This window comes from Lampetra fluviatilis, unplaced genomic scaffold, assembly GCF_964198595.1.
Source record: "Lampetra fluviatilis unplaced genomic scaffold, kcLamFluv1.1 SCAFFOLD_946, whole genome shotgun sequence".
Taxonomy (NCBI): Eukaryota; Metazoa; Chordata; class Hyperoartia; order Petromyzontiformes; family Petromyzontidae; genus Lampetra; species Lampetra fluviatilis.
In genome coordinates, this window is record NW_027620954.1 from 1,099 (window position 1) to 17,359 (window position 16,261).

The 16,261-nt window shown below is 53.3% G+C and overlaps 1 long non-coding RNA gene across 1 annotated transcript in view; it reads right to left on the bottom strand.

The window, feature by feature from the left end:
• Window positions 1–1,373: 1,373 nt before the first annotated feature.
• LOC144954585 (uncharacterized) overlaps window positions 1,374–16,261 on the bottom strand; it is a 35,558-nt gene continuing 20,670 nt past the window's right edge. Inside the window, exon 3 of the long non-coding RNA XR_013641281.1 lies at window positions 1,374–1,507. This is a non-coding gene — a long non-coding RNA (uncharacterized LOC144954585). The remainder of the gene's footprint in view (window positions 1,508–16,261) is intronic.

A 16,261-nucleotide genomic window follows, 5' to 3' on the forward strand; every position in this document is an offset into this window, starting at 1 on the left:
CCTGTCCACCCACACACCTGAACACCCACCCACCCACCTGTACACCCACCCACCTGAACATCCACACACCTGAACACCCACCCACCCACCTGTACACCCACCCACCTGTACACCCACACACCTGTACACCCACCCACCTGTCCACCCACCCACCTGTACACCCACACACCTGAACACCCACCCACCCACCTGTACACCCACCCACCTGAACACCCACACACCTGAACACCCACCCACCCACCTGTACACCCACACACCTGTACACCCACCCACCTGTACACCCACACACCTGTACACCCACACACCTGTACACCCACCCACCTGTACACCCACACACCTGTACACCCACACACCTGTACACCCACCCACCTGTACACCCACCCACCTGTACACCCACACACCTGTACACCCACCCACCTGAACACCCACCCACCCACCTGTACACCCACACACCTGTACACCCACCCACCTGTACACCCACCCACCCACCTGTACACCCACACACCTGTACACCCACCCACCTGAACACCCACCCACCCACCTGTACACCCACACACCTGAACACCCACCCACCCACCTGTACACCCACCCACCTGTACACCCACCCACCTGTACACCCACACACCTGTACACCCACCCACCCACCTGTACACCCACACACCTGTACACCCACCCACCTGAACACCCACCCACCCACCTGTACACCCACACACCTGAACACCCACCCACCCACCTGTACACCCACACACCTGTACACCCACCCACCTGAACACCCACCCACCTGTACACCCACCCACCTGTACACACACACACCTGTACACCCACCCACCTGTACACCCACCCACCTGAACACCCACCCACCTGTACACCCACCCACCTGTACACCCACACACCTGTACACCCACCCACCTGAACACCCACCCACCTGTACACCCACCCACCTGTACACCCACCCACCTGTACACCCACCCACCCACACACCCACCCACCTGTACACCCACACACCTGTACACCCACCCACCTGTACACCCACACACCTGTACACCCACCCACCTGTACACCCACACACCCACCCACCCACACACACCCACCCACCTGTACACCCACACACCTGTACACCCACCCACACACCCACTTGTACACCCACACACCCACCCACACACCTGTACACCCACACACCTGTACACCCACCCACCTGTACACCCACACACCTGAACACCCACACACCTGTACACCCACACACCCACCCACCCACCCACCTGTACACCCACCCACACACCCACCTGTACACCCACCCACACACCCACCTGAACACCCACCCACACACCCACACACCTGTACACCCACACACCTGTACACCCACCCACCTGAACACGGGTCCGTACGTATCAAAGTCTTCCTGACTGATCTGGTGGAGCCTGGAGAGGCCTCCCCGTCGCAGAACTTGCACGAGGTTTGACCAGCCTCCCAACGAAGGACCCGGCATGGCCGACAGAGGCAGAGGACTCTGGGTGACGGGGGTAGAGAGAAGGGGGGGGGGTGGTGGGGGGTGGTGGGGGGTGGTGGGGGGTGGTGGGGGGGTGGTGGGGGGTGGTGGGGGGTGGTGGGGGGTGGTGGGGGGTGGTGGGGGGTGGTGGGGGGTGGTGGGGGGTGGTGGGGGGTGACAAAACAATAAATAATGGTTGTTGGCAGAATTTGTGGTGAGCCAAAGTGATGCCACTGGTTCTTCACCTTCTGCAGATGCAGATGCCACTGGTTCTTCACGTTCTGCAGATGTAGATGCATCTACATCTGCAGAACATGAAGAACCAGTGGCATCTACATCTGCAGAACCAGTGGCATCTACATCTGTAGAACGTGAAGAACCAGTGGCATCTACATCTGCAGAACATGAAGAACCAGTGGCATCTACATCTGCAGAACCAGTGGCATCTACATCTGTAGAACGTGAAGAACCAGTGGCATCTACATCTGCAGAACGTGAAGAACCAGTGGCATCTACATCTGCAGAACGTGAAGAACCAGTGGCATCTACATCTGCAGAACCAGTGGCATCTACATCTGTAGAACGTGAAGAACCAGTGGCATCTACATCTGCAGAACGTGAAGAACCAGTGGCATCTACATCTGCAGAACCAGTGGCATCTACATCTGTAGAACGTGAAGAACCAGTGGCATCTACATCTGCAGAACGTGAAGAACCAGTGGCATCTACATCTGCAGAACCAGTGGCATCTACATCTGTAGAACGTGAAGAACCAGTGGCATCTACATCTGCAGAACGTGAAGAACCAGTAGTGGCATCTACATCTGCAGAACATGAAGAACCAGTGGCATCTACATCTGCAGAACCAGTGGCATCTACATCTGTAGAACGTGAAGAACCAGTGGCATCTACATCTGCAGAACGTGAAGAACCAGTGGGCATCTACATCTGCAGAACGTGAAGAACCAGTGGCATCTACATCTGCAGAACCAGTGGCATCTACATCTGTAGAACGTGAAGAACCAGTGGCATCTACATCTGCAGAACGTGAAGAACCAGTGGCATCTACATCTGCAGAACCAGTGGCATCCTACATCTGTAGAACGTGAAGAACCAGTGGCATCTACATCTGCAGAACGTGAAGAACCAGTGGCATCTACATCTGCAGAACCAGTGGCATCTACATCTGTAGAACGTGAAGAACCAGTGGCATCTACATCTGCAGAACGTGAAGAACCAGTGGCATCTACATCTGCAGAACCAGTGGCATCTACATCTGTAGAACGTGAAGAACCAGTGGCATCTACATCTGCAGAACATGAAGAACCAGTGGCATCTACATCTGCAGAACCAGTGGCATCTACATCTGTAGAACGTGAAGAACCAGTGGCATCTACATCTGCAAAACGTGAAGAACCAGTGGCATCTACATCTGCAGAACGTGAAGAACCAGTGGCATCTACATCTGCAGAACCAGTGGCATCTACATCTGTAGAACGTGAAGAACCAGTGGCATCTACATCTGCAGAACGTGAAGAAACCAGTGGCATCTACATCTGCAGAACCAGTGGCATCTACATCTGTAGAACGTGAAGAACCAGTGGCATCTACATCTGCAGAACGTGAAGAACCAGTGGCATCTACATCTGCAGAACCAGTGGCATCTACATCTGTAGAACGTGAAGAACCAGTGGCATCTACATCTGCAGAACGTGAAGAACCAGTGGCATCTACATCTGCAGAACGTGAAGAACCAGTGGCATCTACATCTGCAGAACGTGAAGAACCAGTGGCATCTACATCTGCAGAACGTGAAGAACCAGTGGCATCTACATCTGCAGAACCAGTGGCATCTACATCTGCAGATCGTGAAGAACCAGTGGCATCTACATCTGCAGATCGTGAAGAACCAGTGGCATCTACATCTGCAGAACGTGAAGAACCAGTGGCATCTACATCTGCAGATCGTGAAGAACCAGTGGCATCTACATCTGCAGAACGCGAAGAACCAGTGGCATCTACATCTGCAGAACCAGTGGCATCTACATCTGTAGAACGTGAAGAACCAGTGGCATCTACATCTGCAGAACGTGAAGAACCAGTGGCATCTACATCTGCAGAACGTGAAGAACCAGTGGCATCTACATCTGCAGAACCAGTGGCATCTACATCTGTAGAACGTGAAGAACCAGTGGCATCTACATCTGCAGAACGTGAAGAACCAGTGGCATCTACATCTGCAGAACCAGTGGCATCTACATCTGTAGAACGTGAAGAACCAGTGGCATCTACATCTGCAGAACGTGAAGAACCAGTGGCATCTACATCTGCAGAACCAGTGGCATCTACATCTGTAGAACGTGAAGAACCAGTGGCATCTACATCTGCAGAACGTGAAGAACCAGTGGCATCTACATCTGCAGAACGTGAAGAACCAGTGGCATCTACATCTGCAGAACGTGAAGAACCAGTGGCATCTACATCTGCAGAACGTGAAGAACCAGTGGCATCTACATCTGCAGAACCAGTGGCATCTACATCTGCAGATCGTGAAGAACCAGTGGCATCTACATCTGCAGATCGTGAAGAACCAGTGGCATCTACATCTGCAGAACGTGAAGAACCAGTGGCATCTACATCTGCAGATCGTGAAGAACCAGTGGCATCTACATCTGCAGAACGCGAAGAACCAGTGGCATCTACATCTGCAGAACCAGTGGCATCTACATCTGTAGAACGTGAAGAACCAGTGGCATCTACATCTGCAGAACGTGAAGAACCAGTGGCATCTACATCTGCAGAACCAGTGGCATCTACATCTGTAGAACGTGAAGAACCAGTGGCATCTACATCTGTAGAACGTGAAGAACCAGTGGCATCTACATCTGCAGAACGTGAAGAACCAGTGGCATCTACATCTGCAGAACGTGAAGAACCAGTGGCATCTACATCTGCAGAACGTGAAGAACCAGTGGCATCTACATCTGCAGAACGTGAAGAACCAGTGGCATCTACATCTGCAGAACCAGTGGCATCTACATCTGCAGATCGTGAAGAACCAGTGGCATCTACATCTGCAGATCGTGAAGAACCAGTGGCATCTACATCTGCAGAACGTGAAGAACCAGTGGCATCTACATCTGCAGATCGTGAAGAACCAGTGGCATCTACATCTGCAGAACGCGAAGAACCAGTGGCATCTACATCTGCAGAACCAGTGGCATCTACATCTGCAGATCGTGAAGAACCAGTGGCATCTACATCTGCAGAACGTGAAGAACCAGTGGCATCTACATCTGCAGATCGTGAAGAACCAGTGGCATCTACATCTGCAGAACGCGAAGAACCAGTGGCATCTACATCTGTAGAACGTGAAGAACCAGTGGCATCTACATCTGCAGAACGTGAAGAACCAGTGGCATCTGCATCTGCAGAACGTGAAGAACCAGTGGCATCTACATCTGCAGAACGTGAAGAACCAGTGGCATCTGCATCTGCAGAACGTGAAGAACCAGTGGCATCTGCATCTGCAGAACGTGAAGAACCAGTGGCATCTGCATCTGCAGAACGTGAAGAACCAGTGGCATCTACATCTGCAGAACGCGAAGAACCAGTGGCATCTACATCTGTAGAACGTGAAGAACCAGTGGCATCTACATCTGCAGAACGTGAAGAACCAGTGGCATCTGCATCTGCAGAACGTGAAGAACCAGTGGCATCTACATCTGCAGAACGTGAAGAACCAGTGGCATCTGCATCTGCAGAACGTGAAGAACCAGTGGCATCTGCATCTGCAGAACGTGAAGAACCAGTGGCATCTGCATCTGCAGAACGTGAAGAACCAGTGGCATCTACATCTGCAGAACGCGAAGAACCAGTGGCATCTACATCTGTAGAACGTGAAGAACCAGTGGCATCTACATCTGCAGAACGTGAAGAACCAGTGGCATCTGCATCTGCAGAACGTGAAGAACCAGTGGCATCTACATCTGCAGAACGTGAAGAACCAGTGGCATCTACATCTGCAGAACGTGAAGAACCAGTGGCATCTACATCTGTAGAACGTGAAGAACCAGTGGCATCTACATCTGCAGAACGTGAAGAACCAGTGGCATCTACATCTGCAGAACGTGAAGAACCAGTGGCATCTGCATCTGCAGAACGTGAAGAACCAGTGGCATCTGCATCTGCAGAACGTGAAGAACCAGTGGCATCTGCATCTGCAGAACGTGAAGAACCAGTGGCATCTACATCTGCAGAACCAGTGGCATCTTCATCTGCAGAACGCGAAGAACCAGTGGCATCTACATCTGCAGAACGCGAAGAACCAGTGGCATCTACATCTACAGAACGTGAAGAACCAGTGGCATCTACATCTGCAAAACGCGAAGAACCAGTGGCATCTACATCTGCAGAACGTGAAGAACCAGTGGCATCTTCATCTGCAGAACGCGAAGAACCAGTGGCATCTACATCTGCAGAACGTGAAGAACCAGTGGCATCTACATCTGCAGAACCAGTGGCATCTACATCTGCAGAACCAGTGGCATCTACATCTGCAGAACGTGAAGAACCAGTGGCATCTACATCTGCAGAACGTGAAGAACCAGTGGCATCTACATCTGCAGAACGTGAAGAACCAGTGGCATCTGCATCTGCAGATCGTGAAAAACCAGTGGCATCTACATCTGCAGAACGTGAAGAACCAGTGGCATCTACATCTGCAGAACCAGTGGCATCTACATCTGCAGAACCAGTGGCATCTACATCTGCAGAACGTGAAGAACCAGTGGCATCTACATCTGCAGATCGTGAAGAACCAGTGGCATCTACATCTGCAGAAAGTGAAGAACCAGTGGCATCTACATCTACAGAACGTGAAGAACCAGTGGCATCTACATCTGCAGAACGTGAAGAACCAGTGGCATCTACATCTGCAGAACCAGTGGCATCTACATCTGCAGAACCAGTGGCATCTACATCTGCAGAACCAGTGGCATCTACATCTGCAGAACGTGAAGAACCAGTGGCATCTACATCTGCAGAACCAGTGGCATCTACATCTGCAGAACGCGACGTACATACACAAACAAAGACAAAGATCCCCCGTGTAGCCTGCAACAGACTGTAGGGGCAAGTGCTGTTAGCGAGCACCTATGAAGGCCGGCACTGTGGCACACGAGGGGGTGGGGTGGCCAGCACCACGCCCGGCCGCCTTTGTCTCCCCAGTGCTAGTGATGTTCACTACACACCGCCACACCAGGTACTTAGTTGAGGCTGAGACGACCTAGGGGAGGCCCAGGACCGGTTCAGATAAAAGTTACTGGTGTTGGCTGTGAGCGGGAATCGAACTCGGGTCGCCGGGTTCATAGCGCAGCGTAGCGCTAACCACTACACCCACCACTCCCCGTACACACACACACAGTGACGCACACACACAGTGACGCACACACACAGTGACGCACACACAGTGACGCACACACAGTGACGCACACACAGTGACACACACACAGTGACACACACACAGTGACGCACACAGTGACACACACACAGGGACACACACAGTGACACACACACACAGTGACACACACACAGTGACGCACACACAGTGACGCACACACAGTGACACACACAGTGACGCACACAGTGACGCACACAGTGACACACACACAGTGACACACACAGTGACACACACACAGGGACACACACAGTGACACACACACACAGTGACACACACAGTGACACACACACAGTGACACACACACACAGTGACGCACACAGTGACACACACAGTGACACACACACACAGTGACACACACACACAGTGACACACACAGTGACACACACACAGTGACACACACACACACAGGGACACACACACACACAGTGACACACACACACAGTGACACACACACACAGTGACACACACACAGTGACGCACACACAGTGACACACACACAGGGACACACACACACACACAGTGACACACACACACAGTGACGCACACAGTGACGCACAGTGACACACACACACAGTGACACACACACACAGTGACACACACACACACAGTGACGCACACACAGGGACACACACACACACAGTGACACACACACACAGTGACGCACACAGTGACGCACACAGTGACACACACAGTGACACACACAGTGACACACACAGTGACACACACACAGTGACACACACACAGGGACACACACACAGGGACACACACACACAGTGACACACACACAGGGACACACACACACAGTGACACACACACAGTGACACACACACAGTGACACACACAGTGACACACACAGTGACACACACACAGTGACACACACACAGTGACACACACACAGGGACACACACACACAGTGACACACACACAGTGACACACACACACAGTGACACACACACACAGTGACACACACACAGTGACACACACACACAGTGACACACACACAGTGACACGCACACAGTTACACGCACACAGTGACACGCACACAGTGACACACACACACAGTGACACACGCACACAGTGACACACACACAGTGACACACACACACAGTGACACACACACACATTGACACACACAGTGACACACACACACACACACAGTGACACACACACACACAGTGACACACACAGTGACACACACAGTGACACACACACAGTGACACACACAGTGACACACACACAGTGACACACACACACAGTGACACACACACACAGTGACACACAGTGACAATAACACAGTGACACACACACAGTGACACACACAGTGACACACACACACACACAGTGACACACACACACACACAGTGACACACACACACACAGTGACACACACACAGTGACACACACACAGTGACACACACACAGTGACACACACACAGTGACACACAGTGACACACAATAACACAGTGACACACACACAGTGACACACACACAGTGACACACACACACAGTGACACACAGTGTCACATATACACAGTGACACACACACACAGTGACACACACACAGTGACACAGACACAGTGACACACACACAGTGACACACACAGAGACACACACACAGTGACACACACACAGTGACACACACACACACAGTGACACACACACAGTGACACACACACACACAGTGACACACACACAGTGACACACACACAGTGACACACACACACAGTGACACACACACACAGTGACAAGCACAGTGACACACAGTGACACACACACACAGTGACACACACACAGTGACACACACACAGTGACACACACACACAGTGACACACACAGTGACACACACACACAGTGACACACACAGTGACACACACAGTGACACACACAGTGACACACAAACACAGTGACACACACAGTGACACACAAACACAGTGACACACACACACACAGTGACACACACACAGTGACACACACACACACAGTGACACACACACACACAGTGACACACACACAGTGACACACACAGTGACACACACACACAGTGACACACACACACACACAGTGACACACAGTGACACACACACACAGTGACACACACACACACAGTGACACACACACACACAGTGACACACAGTGACACACACAGTGACACACACACACAGTGACACACATACACAGTGACACACAGTAACACACACACAGTGACACACACAGTGACACACACACAGACACACACACAGTGACACACACAGTGACACACACACACAGTGACACACACACACAGTGACACACACACACAGTGAAACACACACACAGTGACACACACACACAGTGACACACACACAGTGACACACACAGTGACACACACAGTGACACACACACACAGTGACACACAAACAGTGACACACACAGTGACACACACACAGTGACACACAAACAGTGACACACACAGTGACACACACACAGTGACAAACACACACAGACACACACAGTGACAAACACACACAGTGACACACACAGTGACACACACACAGTGACACACACACACACACAGTGACACACACAGTGACACACACAGTGACACACACACACAGTGACACACACACACAGTGACACACACACAGTGACACACACACAGTGACACACACACAGTGACACACACACACACACAGTGACACACACACAGTGACACACACACACAGTGACACACACACAGTGACACACACACACAGTGACACAACAACCGCCATTCGCCACTAAGTGGCGGTGACGTCACCACGACGCTTGTGCCAGGCCAAGTGCACCTTGAGGCTGCCACGTGAAGTGTCGAACGCCCGCTGGCAGGAGGTCACGGGGCAGACCCAGCAGGTGCCACGGGTCGACTGACTGAGATGACCGAGATGACTGGCTGATGCACCACCTGTGCCCCCTACTGTACCAACTTGCTGTGCTTTAGCCACCCGGCGCTCCGCTCGTTGTTGTGAGCGTCGCTCCTCCGCCCTCCGTTGTTGTTGGAGGGCGACTGCCTCCAACTGCCCAGTAGCGTCCTTCACGAGCCTCCTCCACTGAGGCCGATCTTGACACCGCTGGTACCAGTCATCGGCAAGTCCACTCAGCTCCACGTCCTCCTGTACCACATCACTCCATCTCTTCTCTAGCCCGTGCCTCCTGTACCACATCACTCCATCTCTTCTCTAGCCCGTGCCGCGCCCGTTTAGCCCCCTCGATCCGGCCGAACAAAAGCTGTTTAGGCATGCGGTGGCTGGGCATGCGGGCTACATGACCCAGCCAACGCAGCCTTGCCTGCCGGAGGAGCTCACCGATGGGACTTTGCCCAGATCTTTCAAGGACTTGTGAGCTCCTCACACAATCCAGCCTGCAGGTTAAACCCAGGATGGATCGTAGGCAGGCCAGCCTAAATGTTTCCAACCGGCGAAGATGCTCCACTAGGGGGGTCCACGTTTCGCAAGCGTAGAGAAGGGAGGGAATGACCGTGGCCGAGAAGACCTGAAGCTTCGTGCGGAGCGACAGACCAGGTAGCTTCCACACAGCGTTACGCAGCCGATGAAAAGATATTGCCGCTCGACTGATTCGGAGTGAGACCTCTGCTGTTAAACCAGAGCCGGTCATGAGCACACTGCCCAGGTATGGGAAACTCTCCACTCTCTCCACAACTGCCCCATCACCGATTGGGAGTTGTGGGGGTGGAGTGTCCGATGGTACAAAATACCCAGGCAGGTGCTTAGTTTTGGTGGGGCTGATGGTAAGGCCCCACCTCTTAGTGGCACGCTCCAGTCTCAGCAGCAGCGTCTCCAACTCCTCTTCTGAATGAGCAGCTATTACCAAATCATCGGCATACATAACGTGGTTGACCAATAGGGAGCCATCCCTTGACCGCACCCGGGCATCGATCAGCCTCCCATTGTATCTGTACCAGATGGAAATTCCAGCTACTGAAGGCTTCACGAACTACGCGGTCGAAATAGATGTTAAATAATGTGGGAGCCAGAGGACATCCCTGTCGCACCCCAAGGTGTACAGGGAAAGGCTCCGACTCCCGGCCACGTAGTTTTACCCGGGCCCGCTCACCATCATGAAGGTCCTTAATGATCGTGAGCAGAGGGTCAGGGACTCCGAAAGCACGAAGAACAACCCAGAGCCCAGTCCTACTGATGGTATCATAGGCCTTGACCAGGTCAATAAAGCAGAGATGTAGGTCTTTTTGGAATTCCCTACACCTCTGCTGTAGCAGACGGACAGAAAATATGGCATCTGTGCAGGACCGCCCTTTCCTGAAACCACATTGGGGCTCCGCAAGCCTCTCCTCAGCATGCCTAGCAAGGCGATGTTGAATAATCCTTGCCAGGACCTTACCCGGCACACTGAGGAGTGAGATGCCCCTGTAGTTGTTACAGTCTGTGCGGTCCCCCTTCTTAAAGAGGGGGACCACCAGGGCATCCTTCCAGTCCTGCGGAACCCGTCCAGTGGTCCAGACTGTTGTTATGATGTCATATAGGGCAGTCTGTGCACAAACGCCACCCTCCCTCAGCATTTCGCTTGGGAGATCATCTCTGCCCGGTTGCCTTTCCTGGTCTCAGACTCCGGATCGCCCTCAGTACTTCCTCAACAGCTGGCACCTCAGCCAGCCACTCACAGGGGGTGGCCTCTTCCAATATTTGAGGCACCGCAGCCTCGGCAGGGTTATCCCCACTTTGTGCCACGATGTTTTCCTGGCTGAGAGATTTTCCCTCCCCCAGGACCTCGCAGAAATGCTCAGCAAATCTGCAAACCTGTTCCTGGGGGTCGGAGATTGGATCACCGTTTTTTCCTCTAATGATGGTAATAGGTGTGGCGCTGCAGGTTACTTTTTGGATGGAGTGACACACACACAGTGACGCACACACACAGTGACACACACAGTGACACACACACACAGTGACACACACACACACAGTGACACACACACACACAGTGACACACACACACACACAGTGACACACACACACAGTGACACACACACACACAGTGACACACACACAGTGACACACACACACAGTGACACACACACACAGTGACACACAGTGACACACACACACAGTGACACACACACACAGTGACACACAGTGACACACACACACACAGTGACACACACACACACAGTGACACACACACACAGTGACACACACACACAGTGACACACACACACACACACAGAGACACACACACAGTGACACACACAGTGACACACACACACACAGTGACACACACACAGTGACACACACACACACAGTGACACACACACACACAGTGACACACACACACACACAGTGACACACACACACACACACAGTGACACACAGTGACACACACACAGTGACACACACACACAGTGACACACAGTGACACACACACATAGTGACACACAGTGACACACACACACACAGTGACACACACACAGTGACACACACAGTGACACACACACAGTGACACACACAGTGACACACACACACACACAGTGACACACAGTGACACACACACACAGTGACACACAGTGACACACAGTGACACACAACAACAACAACCGCCATTCGCCACTAAGTGGCGGTGACGTCACCACGACGCTTGTGCCAGGCCATGTGCACCTTGAGGCCACGTGAAGTGTCGAACGCCCGCTGGCAGGAGGTCACGGGGCAGACCCAGGTGCCACGGGTCGACTGACCGAGATGACCGAGATGACTGGCTGATGCACCACCTGTGCCCCCTACTGTGCCAACTTGCTGTGCTTTAGCCACCCGGCGCTCCGCTCGTTGTTGTGAGCGTCGCTCCTCCGCCCTCCGTTGTTGTTGGAGGGCGACTGCCTCCAACTGCCCAGTAGCGTCCTTCACGAGCCTCCTCCACTGAGGCCGATCTTGACACCGCTGGTACCAGTCATCGGCAAGTCCACTCAGCTCCACGTCCTCCTGTACCACATCACTCCATCTCTTCTCTAGCCCGTGCCGCGCCCGTTTAGCCCCCTCGATCCGGCCGAACAAAAGCTGTTTAGGCATGCGGTGGCTGGGCATGCGGGCTACATGACCCAGCCAACGCAGCCTTGCCTGCCGGAGGAGCTCACTGATGGGACTTTGCCCAGATCTTTCAAGGACTTGTGAGCTCCTCACACAATCCAGCCTGGTTAAACCCAGGATGGATCGTAGGCAGGCCAGCCTAAATGTTTCCAACCGGCGAAGATGCTCCACTAGGGGGGTCCACGTTTCGCAAGCATAGAGAAGGGAGGGAATGACCGTGGCCGAGAAGACCTGAAGCTTCGTGCGGAGCGACAGACCAGGTAGCTTCCACACAGCGTTACGCAACCGATGAAAAGATATTGCCGCTCGACTGATTCGGAGTGAGACCTCTGCTGATAAACTGGAGCCGGTCATGAGCACACTGCCCAGGTATGGGAAACTCTCTACTCTCTCCACAACTGCCCCATCACCGATTGGGAGTTGTGGGGGCGGAGTGCCCGATGGTACAAAATACCCAGGCAGGTGCTTAGTTTTGGTGGGGCTGATGGTAAGGCCCCACCTCTTAGTGGCACGCTCCAGTCTCAGCAGCAGCGTCTCCAACTCCTCTTCTGAATGAGCAGCTATTACCAAATCATCGGCATACATAACGTGGTTGACCAATAGGGAGCCATCCCTTGATCGCACCCGGGCGTCGATCAGCCTCCCATTGTATCTGTACCAAATGGTAATTCCCCCGGTACAGCTATTGAAGGCTTCACGAACTACGCAGTCGAAATAGATGTTAAATAATGTGGGAGCCAGAGGACATCCCTGTCGCACCCCAAGGTGTACAGGGAAAGGCTCCGACTCCCGGCCACGTAGTTTTACCCGGGCCCGCTCACCATCATGAAGGTCCTTAATGATCGTGAGCAGAGGGTCAGGGACTCCGAAAGCACGAAGAACAACCCAGAGCCCAGTCCTACTGATGGTATCATACGCCTTGACCAAGTCAATAAAGCAGAGATGTAGGTCTTTTTGGAATTCCCTACACCTCTGCTGTAGCAGACGGACAGAAAATATGGCATCTGTGCAGGACCGCCCTTTCCTGAAACCACATTGGGGCTCCGCAAGCCTCTCCTCAGCATGCCTAGCAAGGCGATGTTGAATAATCCTTGCCAGGACCTTACCCGGCACACTGAGGAGTGAGATGCCCCTGTAGTTGTTACAGTCGGTACGGTCCCCCTTCTTAAAGAGGGGGACCACCAGGGCATCCTTCCAGTCCTGCGGAACCCGTCCAGTGGTCCAGACTGTTGTTATGATGTCATATAGGGCAGTCTGTGCACAAACGCCACCCTCCCTCAGCATTTCGCCTGGGAGATCATCTCTGCCCGGTGCCTTCCCTGGTCTCAGACTCCGGATCGCCCTCAGTACTTCCTCAACAGCCGGTACCTCAGCCAGCCACTCACAGGGGGTGACCTCTTCCAATATTTGAGGCACCGCAGCCTCAGCAGGGTTATCCCCACTTTGTGCCATGATGTTTTCCTGGCTGAGAGATTTTCCCTCCCCCAGGACCTCACAGAAATGCTCAGCAAATCTGCAAACCTGTTCCTGGGGGTCGGAGATTGGATCACCGTTTTTTCCTCTAATGATGGTAATAGGTGTGGCGCTGCAGGTTACTTTTTTGATGGAGTTAAATAGTGATTTGTGATCGCGGGCCACTGAGGCAGACTCCATCTCCTCAGCAACCCGCGACCACCACCCATCCTTACAGCGCCTCACGGCTCTCCGAACCTCCGAGCGAAGACTGCGGTAAACCTCCTCATTCTCTGACGTGGGATGCTGTAGGCGATGAGAGTGGGCCTGTCGCTTTTTCTCAATTAACCTGAACACCTCCTCCGTCAGCCAGGGTTCCCGGGGAGGTCTGGACCGCGTACCCAAAGCAGCCATTGCAGCTGCATGAGTCACAGTCTTAAACCTCGCCCATTTACCCTCGACATCAGGTGGAGTGGGGGACGATGCCAACCCCAGCTGCAAGCGATGATGAAATTCTCGCTTGCAACTTTCATCAGCTAACTTAGACCAGGCCACTTTTGGTTGGAATGGGATCCTGGGTGTACACCCACCACCGGAGTGGAAGAATGGCAGGCGCATCTTACAGATGACTAGTCGATGGTCAGAGGGCAGATCAGCTCCACGGTAGGTCCTGGTGTCAAGGACATGGGCTCGCATCCGCTGGTCCGTCACTACGTAGTCCAGCAGATGTTCTTGCTTGGACCCGGCATGCATCCATGATGTTGTGTGGATGCGCCGATGCCGGAAGAGCGTGTTGGTAATTACAAGCCCATGGGCTGCACAAAAATCTAGCAGCCTCCTACCGTTATTATTGAGCTGATCTGGCCCATGCCTTCCAATCACTCCAGACCAGGTGCCAGTATCATGACCAACTCGGGCATTGAAGTCACCCAACAAGATGACTCTGTCCCGAGTGGCCACTTTAGCCAGCACCTGTGACAGGAGGTCATAGAAAGCGTCCGACTCATCGGCTTTGCCTGCATCCCTCCACAGATGTTCGTCTTCGGTGGGGGCATAAGTAACCACGACCACCACTCCTCGCCTCTGGTTGATGGGAAGGCGAGCCCAAAGTATCCTGGGGCTTACAGCTTCCCACACCTCACCGCCACGCTCCCACGCCCCCTTCATTCTTTTGTTCAGAAGAAGAGCCACACCCTGTTGTTTGGCAGTCTCCTGCCCCGAGTAGAGGACTGTCCACCCCTCATGGTGGCAGGAGCCAGAACCGGTCCACCGGACCTCCTGAATGCCACAGAGATCCAGGCGGTACCGGTCCAGCTCCCGACAGAGGAGTGGCAGCCTCTCCTCCGCAGTGAGCGTTCGAACATTCCACGTGGCCATCCGCAATGGTTTTTCGTTGTTTCTGGAGGAGCCCCGAGGGTGAAAATTCAATCTCCTGGCTCCGCCAAATGGGGTTTGGCCAGGAGACGTCATAAAAGCCTGACCCCCCGGGGCCTCCGGCACAAGCTTATTAATTACAGGTTTATGTTTACTTCGTAGTTTAGTGGTGGTTAATTGAAGGTGGAGGGGTTACCAGCCCCTCGCACCCGTCCAGAGCCCCCGTTTAGCCACTGTGGTGGTCACAGACGCCATGAGGGGAGAGGCCAATGGGCATTGGCCCTCCCCCCACAGCACTGCCCACGACAATGTTGCCCGTCCGGCACCGCGAGGAGGTAGGAGGTTGTTTTGCCGGACACACACACAGTGACACACAGTGACACACAAACACACACAGTGACACACAGTGACACACACATACAT